Source organism: Canis lupus, chromosome 2 (assembly GCF_011100685.1).
Source record: "Canis lupus familiaris isolate Mischka breed German Shepherd chromosome 2, alternate assembly UU_Cfam_GSD_1.0, whole genome shotgun sequence".
NCBI lineage: Eukaryota > Metazoa > Chordata > Mammalia > Carnivora > Canidae > Canis > Canis lupus.
In genome coordinates this window covers 67265616-67280201 of record NC_049223.1, presented here as the reverse complement: position 1 = coordinate 67280201, position 14586 = coordinate 67265616, and positions in this window count along the sequence as shown.

The following is a 14586-nucleotide window of genomic DNA, read 5'->3' as shown; positions in this document are numbered from 1 at the left end:
AATTAAGATTTAAAATTTTAATACCTTTTGTAATTCTAAAGTCTAAACTATATAAAAATTATACAAAGAGAAATATTGCTTCCATTCCTGTCCCTTCTATCCCATTTCTCTCACTCTGCATTGCCTGAAATTCTTTGTTTTTCATTGCCTGTAATTCTTAACTTAGCCTTCCATCATGTCTTGATACAAGTCAAATACAAATTTATATTCTATCTCTCCTTTAACTTGAAAAGTAGAATACTATATGCACTGCTCTGCATTGGCTTTGATGACCTAATGAATCCTGAAAATTCTTCTATGTCAGTACATATGGATTTCATTTTTTTCTCATATTTTTGTAGGAACATACATCGTGAAGGCTGTACCATGATTCATTTAATTCTTTGTTAATGGGCACTTGCCTTATTATCTGGTAATTAAGATATGTGTATGTACCACAGATGAAAGTGCCTTAGAAGTTATTCTTTATTTCCCAACTTTTAGAAAAAAAGATCCGATTCTTCAGGGGCATTCTATAAGACTCAATCACGTTTTGAATTTATTTTTGGTAGTTTAATTTTTAAAGGAAGTTGCTTTAATCAAAAGATTTTCAAATTTTCTTTAGAACAGAAAGCATTAATTTCAAATATAGTGGAATTAAAGAGCTCCCAGGGGACTATATAAAGCCATCAGCATCAGCTTTTGCCATTTGAGCTTGAAGTCATTAGCTTTCTCCTATGATTCAGGGAAAGATACCTTGAAATTGAAAGAGCACTAGCTTTGAATTACAGTTTCTAGGTCAACGTAATGGAGACTACTTGAGCTGTGGTTTAGCTGTGAACCTGGCTAGCAGATTTTCCCTACTAAAGAAATAAGCTACTCAGGTCAAACTGGAAAATACGTAGAAGAAATCTAGAGGAAATTGGTCTTGGCAATGGAAGCCCTCTTTTCCTCTAAAAGAAACTATGCTAAAATACTGTTTCCTTGGAAAGAAGAACCCATTCTGAATTTTTATTTCAGCAAACCAAAGATAAGCTATTTAAATGTTTTTTACCAGGCAGCCTGGTGCTTTTAGCGTCGCCTTCAGTCTAGGGCCTGATCCTGGGGACCCAGGATCAAGTCCCACATTGGGCTCCCTGCATGGAGCCTGCTTCTCCCTCTGCCTCTCTCTCTCTCTGTGTCTCTCATGAATAAATAAATTTTAAAAATCTAAAAAAAAAAAAAAAAAAAGTTTACTACCTACCAGATTAGTGAACTAGCAGACTAAGGGTCATGAATGAATAGCCCACCTTATCTAGAAAGCCATCACTTCAATGGTGACCTGGAGTGGAGTGTCACACCCTAACTCCTGCAAGAAATTTCTTAAGAATTCTTTTGTCTCTTTTCTCAGCAAGATTAATGAAGCTCTAAATGTTAGTCGTAACCACTCCCCTAAAAGTTGCTCTGGAAATCACTATAGGTTATGGCTGCTCTCCTTTGCTGAGATGATCATCCGTAATGACAACATTTATTGAATACTCACTCTTGCCAGGTACTGTTGAATGGGCATAGCCTCTTTTCTCAAAGACCATGCCCTAGGAAGCTTCAAGGCTGCCTGTTCTCCAGCAATTGGATTCCTGAATTGGAAGGGCATTGAGAAGTGAATGTGGTTTACCCATTGATATGAAGGATTCCATTGCTTTTTGCAGATGGGAGATAAGCAATCATTGTTAGGTTCCAGAATGCTCTATAAGGATAAGGGAAATGCCGTCTGTAGATATCTGCAGACCAAAGACCATAGTTCTTCTGTTGTGCAATAAATGTTGTTACAGGATTTCTTTTCCTTTAGTGCCCGTGGTTCTTAGTCAACCACTTCGAAGAATGAAGCGGTAGACCAGTTGAAGAGTGGTGGGCAGCAAAGCAAAGTTTATTGAGCAATAGTACAAAGCTCCTGAAAAGGAAGGGGACCCTAGAGGTTTGCCACTGGAGTTTCTAAGTCTAGGGCTTTTCATGGGCTTGTTGGCTGGCTGTCTTAATCTGATTAACCCTCCATGAGCCTGTCATCCAATCAGGTTTTTGTCATTTACCTATCACATGGGAAAGGGTGGTGGGCTCTTTTCAGGGCAATTTAGAACTCTTTTTAAGGGTGGTTTCCTCTCAGGGCAGGGCCCCTTGTCCCTGCTTGCCTTTCTTTTAACTGTTCTCCATTATTCTGAGTGTGAAAGTAATTTAACGATTCCTTCCCATTTTTCTTTAAGTTTCATGGGAGCAAGAATTGTATCTCTCTTGCTTGTCAGCGCTTGATAAGGAAGACTTTTATTTAGGGTGGAGGAAGGGGGCTATTGTGTGTAATAGGTGTAGGGACCACTGAGCTAGAATTTTGCCATGTGAGAGATTAAGTTCAACTCTGAATAGAGCATGAACAAGTAGGAATTTATAGTCAAGGAGCAGGGTGGGGTCAGTGGAATGAAAATTACTAAGAGGATGCATCTGAGGTCAGGGAAGATTCTGGCTAAACTGATCTAACAGGATTCTTGCTGAAGGCAGGCCAGGATGATCAGACATCATCTGGGGTTTAGTGGAGGATGAGGAACCTGATTACATATTGAGGGTGATCACATATAGAAGATGGGGGATTCTGGTTAACCAATTTATCAGGATTCTTGTTTAAATTGGACAAAACAGGGATCCCTGGGTGGCACAGCGGTTTGGCGCCTGCCTTTGGCCCAGGGCGCGATCCTGGAGACCCGGGATCGAATCCCACGTCGGGCTCCTGGTGCATGGAGCCTGCTTTTCCCTCTGCCTGTGTCTCTGCCTCTCTCTCTCTCTCTCTCTCTCTCTCTGTGTGACTATCATAAATAAATTTAAAAAAAAAAGAAAAAAAAGTAAATTGGACAAAACAGATGAATTAGAAGTAAAAAGTCAGGCCTCATTGAAAAAGAGTTCAGGAGAGACCGAGTTTGCATTGAAATACCGTTCACATGTGTATAAAGCAAAAATATAAAACTCCCTGAAGAAAGGTAATGCATGCCCTAATTTAACATTAGTGTGTGTGCATGCTAGCATTTACTGGATTATGTGCAACTTGTGTCTAACTAGTAGGCTTTAGGCTCTCAATGAGTAGAGTTTGTGGTTTTTGTCTTTTTCTATTTCCTAGCAAAATACCTGGCCTAGAGACTGAATACATGTTTACAGAGTGAATGTGTTTTTCTGAATGTATTATGTTCCCAAGCATTTTCCATAAAGTTTTTGTTTGTTTTGTTTTGAAAGAGAGAGTAAGCAAGCGCATGCACAGGAGTTTGGGGGGGTGGGGGGCACAGCGGGAGGTGAGAAGGGGTCCCGCAACCCTGAAATCATGACCTGAGTTGAAATCAAGAGTTAGACGTTAAACACTAAGTTTTTTATGTGTTAAAAAATAAACACATTACAAATGGGACTGGGGCTCTACACAGAAGCATCTATCTACTCTTGTGCTTTTTCTGTGTATGTTACAATTCAATAAAAATTTCTCTAGATTCCTAGTGACTTTGTATTATGAATATGTTCCCTATCAGTTATAAGTTGTGCACTTGAGGATTTACTTTATAATTTTGATTTCTCTTGACAAAGCTTTCATGTTCTATTTGTTTTAAGAAGTGTGTAAAGCATAAAAATGGCCCTGAACACGCTCAGCTCTCTACCTCCTTATTGCCCCGGTACTTCCCAGTACCTCATACCTATAAGGCCCTCATCCTTCCAGTTGCTCCCATCACAAACAACTCGATTATTTCACCCTGAACTCCAGTTTTCCATTTCCATCCACTCATGTTATCTAATGCCTCTCTGACTCTTAACCCAGCAGATGAAGTGGCTTCTATTCTACTTTTCAGATCTAACTTGGTGACTGGTTATCAGAGATACCAATTTTGAAGGAAAATAAAATTCAATCTTTCTGGACCTCTTTCATTTCCTGTCTCTCCTACAACACCTGATAATGGAAAGGCAATGGAAGACTTTCCCTCACTGTCCATCCCCAGCAATTATTCAAATTCTCCTACTGAAAGTACTAAACCCTACCTAGCAGATATTTTTCTTTCTAAATATTTCTAATCTTTTGAACTATTTGTCACCTCAGGAAGTAAGTGGAATATTTAAAAAACAGGTTATTCTGAAGAGACATTTAACATGTTACATATATTAATTTTTACAGTATCAGTCATGCTGTAAAGAATATCAACCACTTTATTTTAAAAGGCTAAATAAGAGGGGGACCTGGGTGACTCAGTTGCTTAAGCGTCTGCCTTCAGCTTGGGTCATGATCCCAGGGTTCTGGCTTGAGCCCCACATTGGGCACCCTGCTCAGCTGGGAGCCTGCTTCTCCCTCTGTGACTCCCCCTGCTTGCTCTCTCTGTGTCAGATAAATAATTTTTTTTAAAGATTTTATTTATTCATGAGAGACACAGAGAGAGAGAGGCAGAAACACAGGCAGAGGGAGAAGCAGGCTCCATGCAGGGAGCCTGATGTGGGACTCAATCTCCCGTCTCCAGGATCACACCCTGGGCTGAAAGCGGTGCTAAACCGCTGAGCCACCAGGCTGCCCTAAATAAAATCTTAAAGAAAAAAAGGCTAAATAAAACACATGCCCCAAATCACTTAACACATAGAAGATTCAAATTTGGGCTAAGACCAGAGTTTTTGAGACCTTAACATCTCATACCTGTAGACATGGTTGGTGTATATAAGGGTAAAATCAATGCCTGCCAAGCATAGTATCCCTCCTAATGTACAGCCACTTGATTTGCCTTTGTAAGTATCATCTATATAGCACAAGGATTTATCTCAGATGCGTAGGAAGGAGTATGTATGGAGATTTTCTGGCAATTTTGTACAACCCATTTGTGTATCCTTTCAACATCCACAAATTTTTGTTGAGCACTTAGTCTGTGTTAGCCACTGCTGGAATCTAGAGATACGTTTTGTGCTTTCATGAATAAAAAGCAAATTCTTTGCTCTCATAGAGCTTGTATTTCAGTTAGGACTGGGGAAAGAAATACAAAAAACATAGAATATCTAATAGTGTCAAATGCTAAGGAAAAGGCACACTTGGGTGGCTTAGTGGATTAAGCATCTGCCTTTGGCTCAGGTCATGATCCCAGGGTCCTGGAATTGAGCCCCACATTGGGCTCCCTGCTGAGCAGGGAGTCCGCTTCTCACTTTCTCTCTACCCCTCCACCGTGATTTTAGTTAGGGCTCTTTGCGTGGCAAGGAACACTTTGAGTGGCAAAGATCCCTTTGAGGTTACTCAAATAAAGTCTTAATTTAAGGATTTACAAGTTTTGACCCCTGGGATTAGGAACCACTACCAGGAACCATATGTGCAATTAAGGGAGCTGCATGCCTTCATTTCTGGTGTCCTGCTCTGCCTTGCTCTCCTTGCTCACTAGCTTCCTTTACCTATTCTCTAATAAATAGCGGTAACTTACCAATGGCTTTGACTTTTTATTTTGGCTAATTGCTGATTTTGCTTTAATTATTTTTTTTAAAGATTTTATTTGAGAGCACACATGAGCAGTGGGGGGGAGGGGCAGAGGGAGAGAAAGAAGCAGACTCCCCACTGAGCAGAGAGAGCCTACACTAGGCTCCATCCTAGGACCTTGAAATCATGACCTGGGCTGAAGGCCCAGGTGCTTAACCAAATGAGCCACCTAGGCACTCCAATGTTGCTTTTAAAATTAAAGTAATACATTTGGGGCGCCTGAGTAGTTCAGTCATTTGAGTGTCCAACTCTTGATTTTGGCTCAGGTCACCAGATCAGGGTCATGAGATCAAGCCCCAAATCGGGCTCTGTGCTCAGTGTAGAGTCTGCTTAAGATTACCTCTCTCCCTTTCCCTCTGCCCCTCCCCCCACTCATGCTCATTCTCTTTTTCTCAAATAAAATCTTTAAAATTTTTAAAATTAAAGTAATACATTCATAAGTAAAGAATTCTTTCTTTCTCACTCCAGACCCTTAGCATTCTCACCCAGGAGGCAATTTCTGTTAACAGCCTTTTATGCATCATCTCAGATATTTCCTATGCACAGATAAGTACATATATCCTTATTTTATATACAAATAAAGGTTTAGAATGCAGTTTCCCATTTTTACCAAATTTTAATGAAAATTACACCCAAGTTTTAGTAAAAATTACTAATATAATTTGCTTGGATAAAACAAAGTTCAAGGATGCCTGGGTGGCTCAGAGGTTTGGCACCTACCTTCAGCCCAGGGCATGATTCTGGAGTCCCGGGATCGAGTCCCACTTCGGGCTCCCTGCATGGAGCCTGCTTCTCTCTCTGCCTCTGTGTCTCTCATGAATAAATAAATAAAACTTTTAAAAAATAAAAAATAAAACAAAGTTCGTGTTAGAAAAAATTCAGTGAAACAGTTTCTGCTTTCTCTGTATTCTTACTCATTCTTGAATTTTGCTTCTTATGTTTCCAAATCAGGTGACCTCCCCACCCAGGATCACATATTAAAGGGTTTAAATTTTAGATCATAAAATAAATCACTCATTCCCAATAAGCAGACAACACCATGTATCATTATTCATTTCAGACACTTTGACCACAGCTGTGTGTGGCCAGGAATGTCTTAAGATTTCAGCTTCGTAGTGCTATAGGCTTTGGCAAAAACCATATCAATTTCCATTTGGTACTGGGCACACAATTGAGGTGTGCAAGAAAAAGAACTTTTTCTTGGTCCTTAGATGATTCAGTTGGTTAAGCATCCCACTCTTGGTTTTAGCTCAGGTCATGATCTCAGGGTTGTGAGATTGAGCCCCCAACTGGTTCCATGCTCAGCTGGTAGTCTGCTTGAGATTCTTTCCCTCTGCTCCTCCTCCTGCTTGCATGCTTTCTATCTCAAACGAATCTTTAAAAGGAAAAAAAAAAAAAAAAAAACAACCCAACAACTAACTTTTTCTGTTGTTCAATAACTCATTTCTACCAAGACCTCTATTTGACTCAGGTTATGGAAATGTGCAGTTCCTGTGGTTGTATCTAGGCTCTTAGGGGCTTTTGTCATACCAGGAAGTTGAAGTGTGTTGCCTACCAGGTGTCCATGGAGCCATCCTTCCCCGCCATCTGCCTGGTCCTGTTGGTGGTATAATGCAGTCCACACTATTAGTGAATGGTATCAGGCCATTCTGCTGCTGTCCACTGCTGTGCTTGGGCTTAGGAAGTAACTGTGTCTCTCCACAGCCACATCCTCTTAGATGGCTGCTTTACAGGCTTAAATAGCATATAAAGAAAACTCCATTAGAAAGGCTCCACTTGGTCTGCGTTATTCTCTAAAGGGCTCAATTTACTAAAGTTTGGTGATCTTTTTTTTCTATCTCACTTCATAGGGTTAAAAAGGGCAGGGTACTTTGTAAGCCTGAACCAGAGGGCAGTAGAATCTGTTCTTAGGCAGGAGGCTGAGCTGCTAGGCCCAGAAAGTGGCCACGATCAAGTCTTTGATACCAGGAAATGAATGAATTTGGGGCGGGGAGGTGGTGTGGGCTGTGGAGGGGTGGTGTCTACCTATGTCTCCCCAGGTCATACTGGTTCTCTTTACTTTCTGGACAATTGACTTTTGTGATTTCCTGCCTTCAAACCAACTTTCCAGATACATCTCCACCAACTCCTGCTGACTTTAGACAGAGGGATATAAAAAATCATGAGTCTAATACATAGTGTATATGACTTGATTCAGGGCTCTAAGATGTGGTGGATAATTTTAGAAATACTTAAGACAAAATGAATTTTATTTTAAGTAGAGAAAAAGCAGAATATACATCCTATTAGGCCAAAAACAATCAGTTCCTTTTTTTGTTGTTGTATAGTATTGTTATAGATTAAGCTTTCAGAAAAATGTGAAAAAACACACATCATGACAGACATTAAAAGTCTAGTGTCCAAAGGTGCCTGGATGGCTCAATTAAGCACCTGACTCTTGATTTTGGTTCAAGTCATGATATGATTTCAGAGTTGTGAGATGTCTCTCCCTTTGCCCCTCCTCCCCTCTCTCCCTACCCCTCAAAAAAAAAAGAAAAGGTCAATGTCCACCATCGTCTTAAGAAATTGGGATGAGAATATGCTTTTCTGTTGGTGCTGTTCTGCTTGGGCAGTCTCTGTCTTCTTAGCAGCAAAGTCTCACATCTAACTATGCTGTCACTATGGTGAAGGATGTAGAAAAGTCTTTTTTCCTCTTTCAATGCTGTTGATCATGCTACAACATCTGAAAACTGAGAACTGATATGTTCCAGTCACAATTACACTTCAAAATTAGGAAGACAACTCAGCTTGTAATCTGAAGTCACTAGAACTGCCTAGTATCCCATGGCAACCGCAAAGGTAGGTACTGATTAGTAAGTGGCCTTACTTCTTGCCATGAGTACCAAGAACCCCAGATTTTGGTTGGCAGCTTCAAGATTATTATTCCAAAGGTAGCATACTTACCCCAAAATGATATTAATTTCTTTATTACTTATTCTAAACATGTGTAGAGTGACAACTTTAAGCTGGTTTTACAGAAGGTTTGCACAAGGTTCATTTTGCTTCATAGCTTAGTTATTTTCTCTTATTGACACTTCAAAGAAAATCATTTAGACCAAGAGAGTATTTGATATTCTAGATCAGGACTTGGAAATTCAATTAGCTGCAGAGAAACATGAATGCGGTAAAGTGAATATATTACAATTCGGATTGTGGCGTTCTGGAGGACCTGTATGTCAACTAGATGAGGAAGCCCCTTTTCAGGTTAGGTTAATTGTAGCCAGATGGAAATGTGAATCCTGAGAATCCCTGGGTGGCTCAGCGGTTTGGCGCCTGCCTTTGGCCCAGGGCATGATCCTGGAGACCTGGGATCGAGTCCCACATCAGGCTCCCTGCATGGAGCCTGCTTCTCCCTCTGCGTGTGTCTCTGCCTCTTTCTCTCTGTGTCTCTCATGAATAAATAATTAAAACCTTAAAAAAAAAAAAAAGGAAATGTGAATCCCATATTGTCAGAAGTGCTGTTTTAAGAGAATATGAAAATCTAGATTTTCATGTGAAAAAAATTGTTAAGTTATATGGGACCTATCAAAACAACTCTGTGTGGAACATTCTGTCTGTGGGTCACCAGGTTGCAACTTCTATTTTAGACTTTCTGGTTTGCACTCCTTTTGTTATAAAAACAAAACCATGAGACACTCTAGGCAAGTTTCAGTAGCATATATCAAATCAATAGAGACAGCAAAGGAATCATTTTTAATCCAGGAAAGAGTGAGAAAATTCCTTCCAAGGGCACATGAGTGTCTCAGTCTGTTGGGTGTCTACCTTAGGTGGAGGTCCTGATCTTGGAGTCCTGGGATTGAGCCTCATGGCTCCCTGCTCAGCAAGGGGTCTGTTTCTCCCTGTCCCTCTGCCCCTCCCTCTGCTTTCTCTCTCTTTCTCAAATAAATAAGTTCATTAAATAAATTTTAAACTTCCAAATGGTGGCAATATTGACACTTTTCTTTAGAGAATAAGAATAGAGGAAAAATTTTCATTAAAAAAAACCTGCACATCTTTGAGAAATGAACATGACAAAAGCTGCTTAAGGTACTCCTGGAAAATCTGAATGCATTTTAGCCGCTAAATGCAGAGGAAATGTGTTTGAGGATACTAATGGGATTTAAAAATTATTTTTATAATTTCCATTTAACTAAAAAATATCCACTCCAAATCTTAGCAAATTAGCAAATGTAGTATTGATTTATTATTAGTCTTTCCATCAGACCTCAGACTTAGAGTTGCTTTGCATTTCCAGTGTTCTTCAAGAACTGATAAATGAGGGATTATGAGGGATTATGGATTCCACTTTCTGTTTTTTACAAATTAAATAATAAATCAAGTGCCAAAGTCTAGAAGACAATGGGATCATGAATAACCAATATTAGAACTATATGGCGTCAAACCACTTGAGAACAATGATACAGTTTTTTCCATTAGAATTACAAAATATACGTATGAAGGAAAAAGGTATTTGTACCCAAGCACATAATAGATGTTTCAGTTATTTTATGAATTATTTTAATATAACTTGGATAAAAATACAGGGATTGAAAAATGTCTCTAAGGGCATAAGGGCATAAATAGAAAGACACTGATAAATGACAAGTAATGGGAGTTCTTGATCCTGATCAATCCTACCATAGTGTTTGTTAAAGACCTAAATGCTCAAATAAGGTATAGACCATGCTGAGTCTCTAATTGAGCAGAGACCCAGAAGGAAACAAATATTTGGCCATCCTTTTTGGAGGGAAGGTGGGGTTAATAAACTTATTTTAGAATAATTTTAGATTTAGAGAAAAGTTGCAAAGGTAGCACAGAGTTTCCATAAACCCCTCACCCAGTCTTTTTTTTTTTTTTTTTTTTAAGATTTTATCTGTGTCTCATGAGAGACACAGAGAGAGAGACAGAAACACAGGCAGAGGGAGAAGCAGGCTCCATGTAGGGAGCCTGATGCAGGATGTGATCCCTGGGCCCTGGGATCACGCCCTGAGCCAAAGACAGATGCTCAACCACTGAGCCACCCAGGCATCCCTACCCAGTCTTCCCTAAGATCTTACATTGCCATGGTATATCTGTCAGTTAAGAAACCAACTTGGTACATTACTATTAACTAAACTCCAGATTTTATTCTGATTTTATTTTTCTACTAATGTCCTTTTTCTGTTCCAAAGTAACACCCAGAATATCACATTACATTTAGTTGTCTGACTTCCTTACTCTCCTTTGGTCTATGACAGTTTCTCAATCTTTTCTTGTTTTTCCTAACTGACAGTTTTGAGAATTACTGATTATGTATTTTGTAGATTGCCCCTCAATTTGGATTTGTCTGATGTTTTTCTGAGACACAGAATCATGTGTTTTTAGGAAGAACATCACAGAAGTGAAATACCCTTTTCATCACATTCTATCAGGGTACATGCTATCAACATGACTTCTCATTGGTGATGTTAACCTTGATTACCTGGTTCAAGTAGTGTTTGCCAGGTTTCTTCACTGTAAACTTACTCTCCTGTGCCCCCATACTCTATTCTTTGGAAGAAAATCACTAAATGCAGCCCATTCTGGGGGCTCTTAACCCCATGGGGTTTCAGAATATGACATAATGAAAAAAATGTGAACTTCCCTCTTGATGGAAACAGTAGATTAAAATATTTTTTTTTAATTTTTTTTATTTATTTATGATAGGCACACAGTGAAAGAGAGAGAGGCAGAGACACAGGCAGAGGGAGAAGCAGGCTCCATGCACCGGGAGCCCGATGTGGGATTCGATCCCGGGTCTCCAGGATCGCGCCCTGGGCCAAAGGCAGGCGCCAAACCGCTGCGCCACCCAGGGATCCCCCAATTAAAATATTTTTTTAAAAAGTTCAAATCCAAGGCCAAGCTCAAAATAATTTCCCCAAGTGCCAATGATGAAGGAAAACTCATACAAGAGTAGTGCCCATGCAAGTTGGTGCCATGATGGCCCAGGAGACAATGGATCTGGATATTAGCCCAAACACTTTATTGGCTACATTGGGTAGGAGACAAGTCCTCCAGTCACAAGTGGTGAGGCATTGAACCTGACCCCTGGATAAAACCCGAGGTCTGGAATGACTGCATATCTGGGACTAAGGAACCAAAAACATTGCCCACCTACCCAAGCATGGGAGTTTATCTTGTCAGGACTCTGGGTGACAAAAAAAAGACCAACTTGAGAAGTTCAGCCCTCAAATTCCAACAATGGAACCCAAATTTATTCCTGCTTGTTGTAGTAATAGAGTGATACATTAATAAAAAAACTAATCACTGACAGTTGAAATATTTGGGTATTCAGCAGACACAAACTCAGCCCTGCTCAGGGGCAGGGTTTGTTTTCACATGTCAGAGCTCATAGGACACATGCCTATTCACATACACACACACACACACACACACACACACACACACACACACACCTGGAAACGATGAGCTCACAGGGAATTGATACACCTTTAGAGACTATCAGCAGACACAGCATTCAAAGAATGAGTGCTTTGGAGAACTTGAGATAGTTGAGAAATGACCCTGAGGAAAAATAATGGACTTGATGAAATACAATTCCCCAGGTTGAAGAAGGACCCTGGATGCTGAGCAGGATGAACAAACCTGATGCACCCTTGAGGTGTATGCTTTGTCAGCTCAGGTTTCCATAAGTTGAGTGTTCTTAGGGTAAAGCCCACCATACACAGAGTGCCATCTGGAAGGATTTGGGAATGCCTTTGGGCAGCCCTGGAAGAAGAAGCCACCCCTTTCTAGATGCCTAGACAAAGGCTCAGACCACAGAAACTCTTATCACCTGGAGGAATCCTCCATAGCACCCGTCCCCCCAGGGCTTGGCAGATCCCTGGATGCCTGCACAGGACACTGGATTAAACGGTTGTGGGTTGACATAGGAGGAAATGTGAAAAGAACTAAAAATGAGTACTGGGTGCAGTGACATAGCTGAGCTGACCAGACGGCTGCCCACTTAGTCCTGTGCTACATGGAGCAGTCCACTGGGTTAGCAAAGGCAGTCTCAGAAACTGAAGACAGGAAGTTAAGGATGTATTCTTGTAGCATTTTCCTCAAGATGTTTGTAAGGAGAGAAGACTCAACATTACACGGGCTCTATTATATATAATGTAGTGACTGTGTATCAGCTGGTTAATCTGGTCTCTGAGTATGATCTGCCACTTGTTTTCCTTTTATTTATTTATTCATTAGAGACACACAGAGAGAGAGGCAGAGACACAGGCAGAGGGAGAAGCAGGCTCCATGCAGGGAGCCCGATGAGGGACTCAATCCCGGGACCCCAGGATCACACTCTGGGCTGAAGGGAGGCACTAAACCGCTGAGCCACCCAGGTGTCCCTGCCACTTGTTTTCTTATTCATCCTCCAAGACATGGCTGCAAAGTCCCCTCTTGGAGAACCTCTCTGTGTCCCCCATCCCAGGTTTGGTTGTGCCCCCTCTTTCATGTGCCTTTGGTTCATGTCCATATAGCGTCTGTAGTAACCCTAACAAAAGGTGTGCAGTGGCTAAATCCTTGGGCTGTGACTTGGCATGACTTTGGCTCATGGGTTCAAGCAATAGGATGTCCAGACAAGCAAGGCTCCCATGCTCCACGCATTATTCACTTGGTACCATACAGGCAGGGGTTAAGTCAGTTGGGCTAATAGAAGTTGATACACATACAGTCCACGCCAATCAGGCAAATTGAATCAATTAAGAAAAATCAAAGTTGGTGGGAAGAGATCAAACAAGTTTCTTACCATGGTAAGAAACAATAACAATAGTTAATCAACGAAGTTCTCTTCATTAACATGTTTTGGCATCACTTAAACTGTTGTAATCATTTTATCTGCCGTTCCCAGCAGGGTTTTTTTTTGTTTGTTTGTTTTTGTTTTTTTTTTTAAGTTGGTTCTGTGGGACATTTTTTGTTTCTTTTCTGGCCAGCTCTGAAGGAAAAAGACAAATCAGGAGAGCTGGCAATTTATTTTTAATGTTTATATACAGCTATGGTATTATTATTATTTTTAACAGAGGATTTAAACATTTATTTTAGCTATTAAGTTAGTTATTGTTCCTAAAGGCTTTCTGTGGATGTTGGTGGAACACAAGAGGGTTATGCTCTTTGCATAGAGATGAATACAGTCTGTATGAAATAAACCACTACTTAAATAGATTTTTTGACTTATTAAAAGTGGTTCTTATTATAAGGCCCAAGTTTTGAATTGGGAAAGCCATTTGTTAGAAGCATAATCTGGCATGCTCCAGTGCTGAAATCAGAAGCAGGGCAAGAAATTCATAAAAAATCCATTTATAAGCTCAGTGACTTTCCTCTTCATAAGCAGCAGCTTCTCTCCCGAATTGGTTTAGACTCACAGCTCTTAACTGCAGAGATGGTTCTGCTCTAGAAAGTGCCAATAAGATTCCAGTCTATTAATGCCTTGGAGGGCATAGAACTGTATCTCTAATGCTGCTCTTGGTCTCATCTTCCTGCCAGAAAGAAGCCTACAATTCTGCACGAGCCAAAGTGGTTGCTATAAAATTGGAGGACAACAAGGCCATCTTTCCCTAACAAGCCACATGTGCGGGGCTGAGGCACGTGTTAAGCGTCTCTCTGTGCAGATGAGATGATAGATGCTCAATTTCTAGTTTTGGGAGGTGATGATATGAGAGGGAGCACAGGGTTAGAGAGGTCTACAGTGCATGTAGTCACAGAATAAATGCTGTCTTGAGGCAGAGATTTAGTCAATAAACAAAGGACTTTCTAGATTGAGAAGGTAAAAGGTTTAATTTGAAATAAGACAGTCATGGTCTAAAACTCATTTGTTTAAAAGCAAGCAGTGAAATTGGACCAAAGGCTCAAACTGAGGCTTTGGGGGCCATTTTTTATTTTGGATTTGGGGGAGTACGGTATCTCTTTGTACATGATTCTCAAACCTAGCTGATCTTCAGCCACTCAGGATACTTTTAAAATACAAATTCTTAGGCCTGTGCCTAGATTTACTGAATTAAGAGTGGGAGAATGGGGCCCAGGAATCTTGAATTTGGGACACGCTGGACCTTGGAGAAAGAATTCAAGCTTAGGACTAG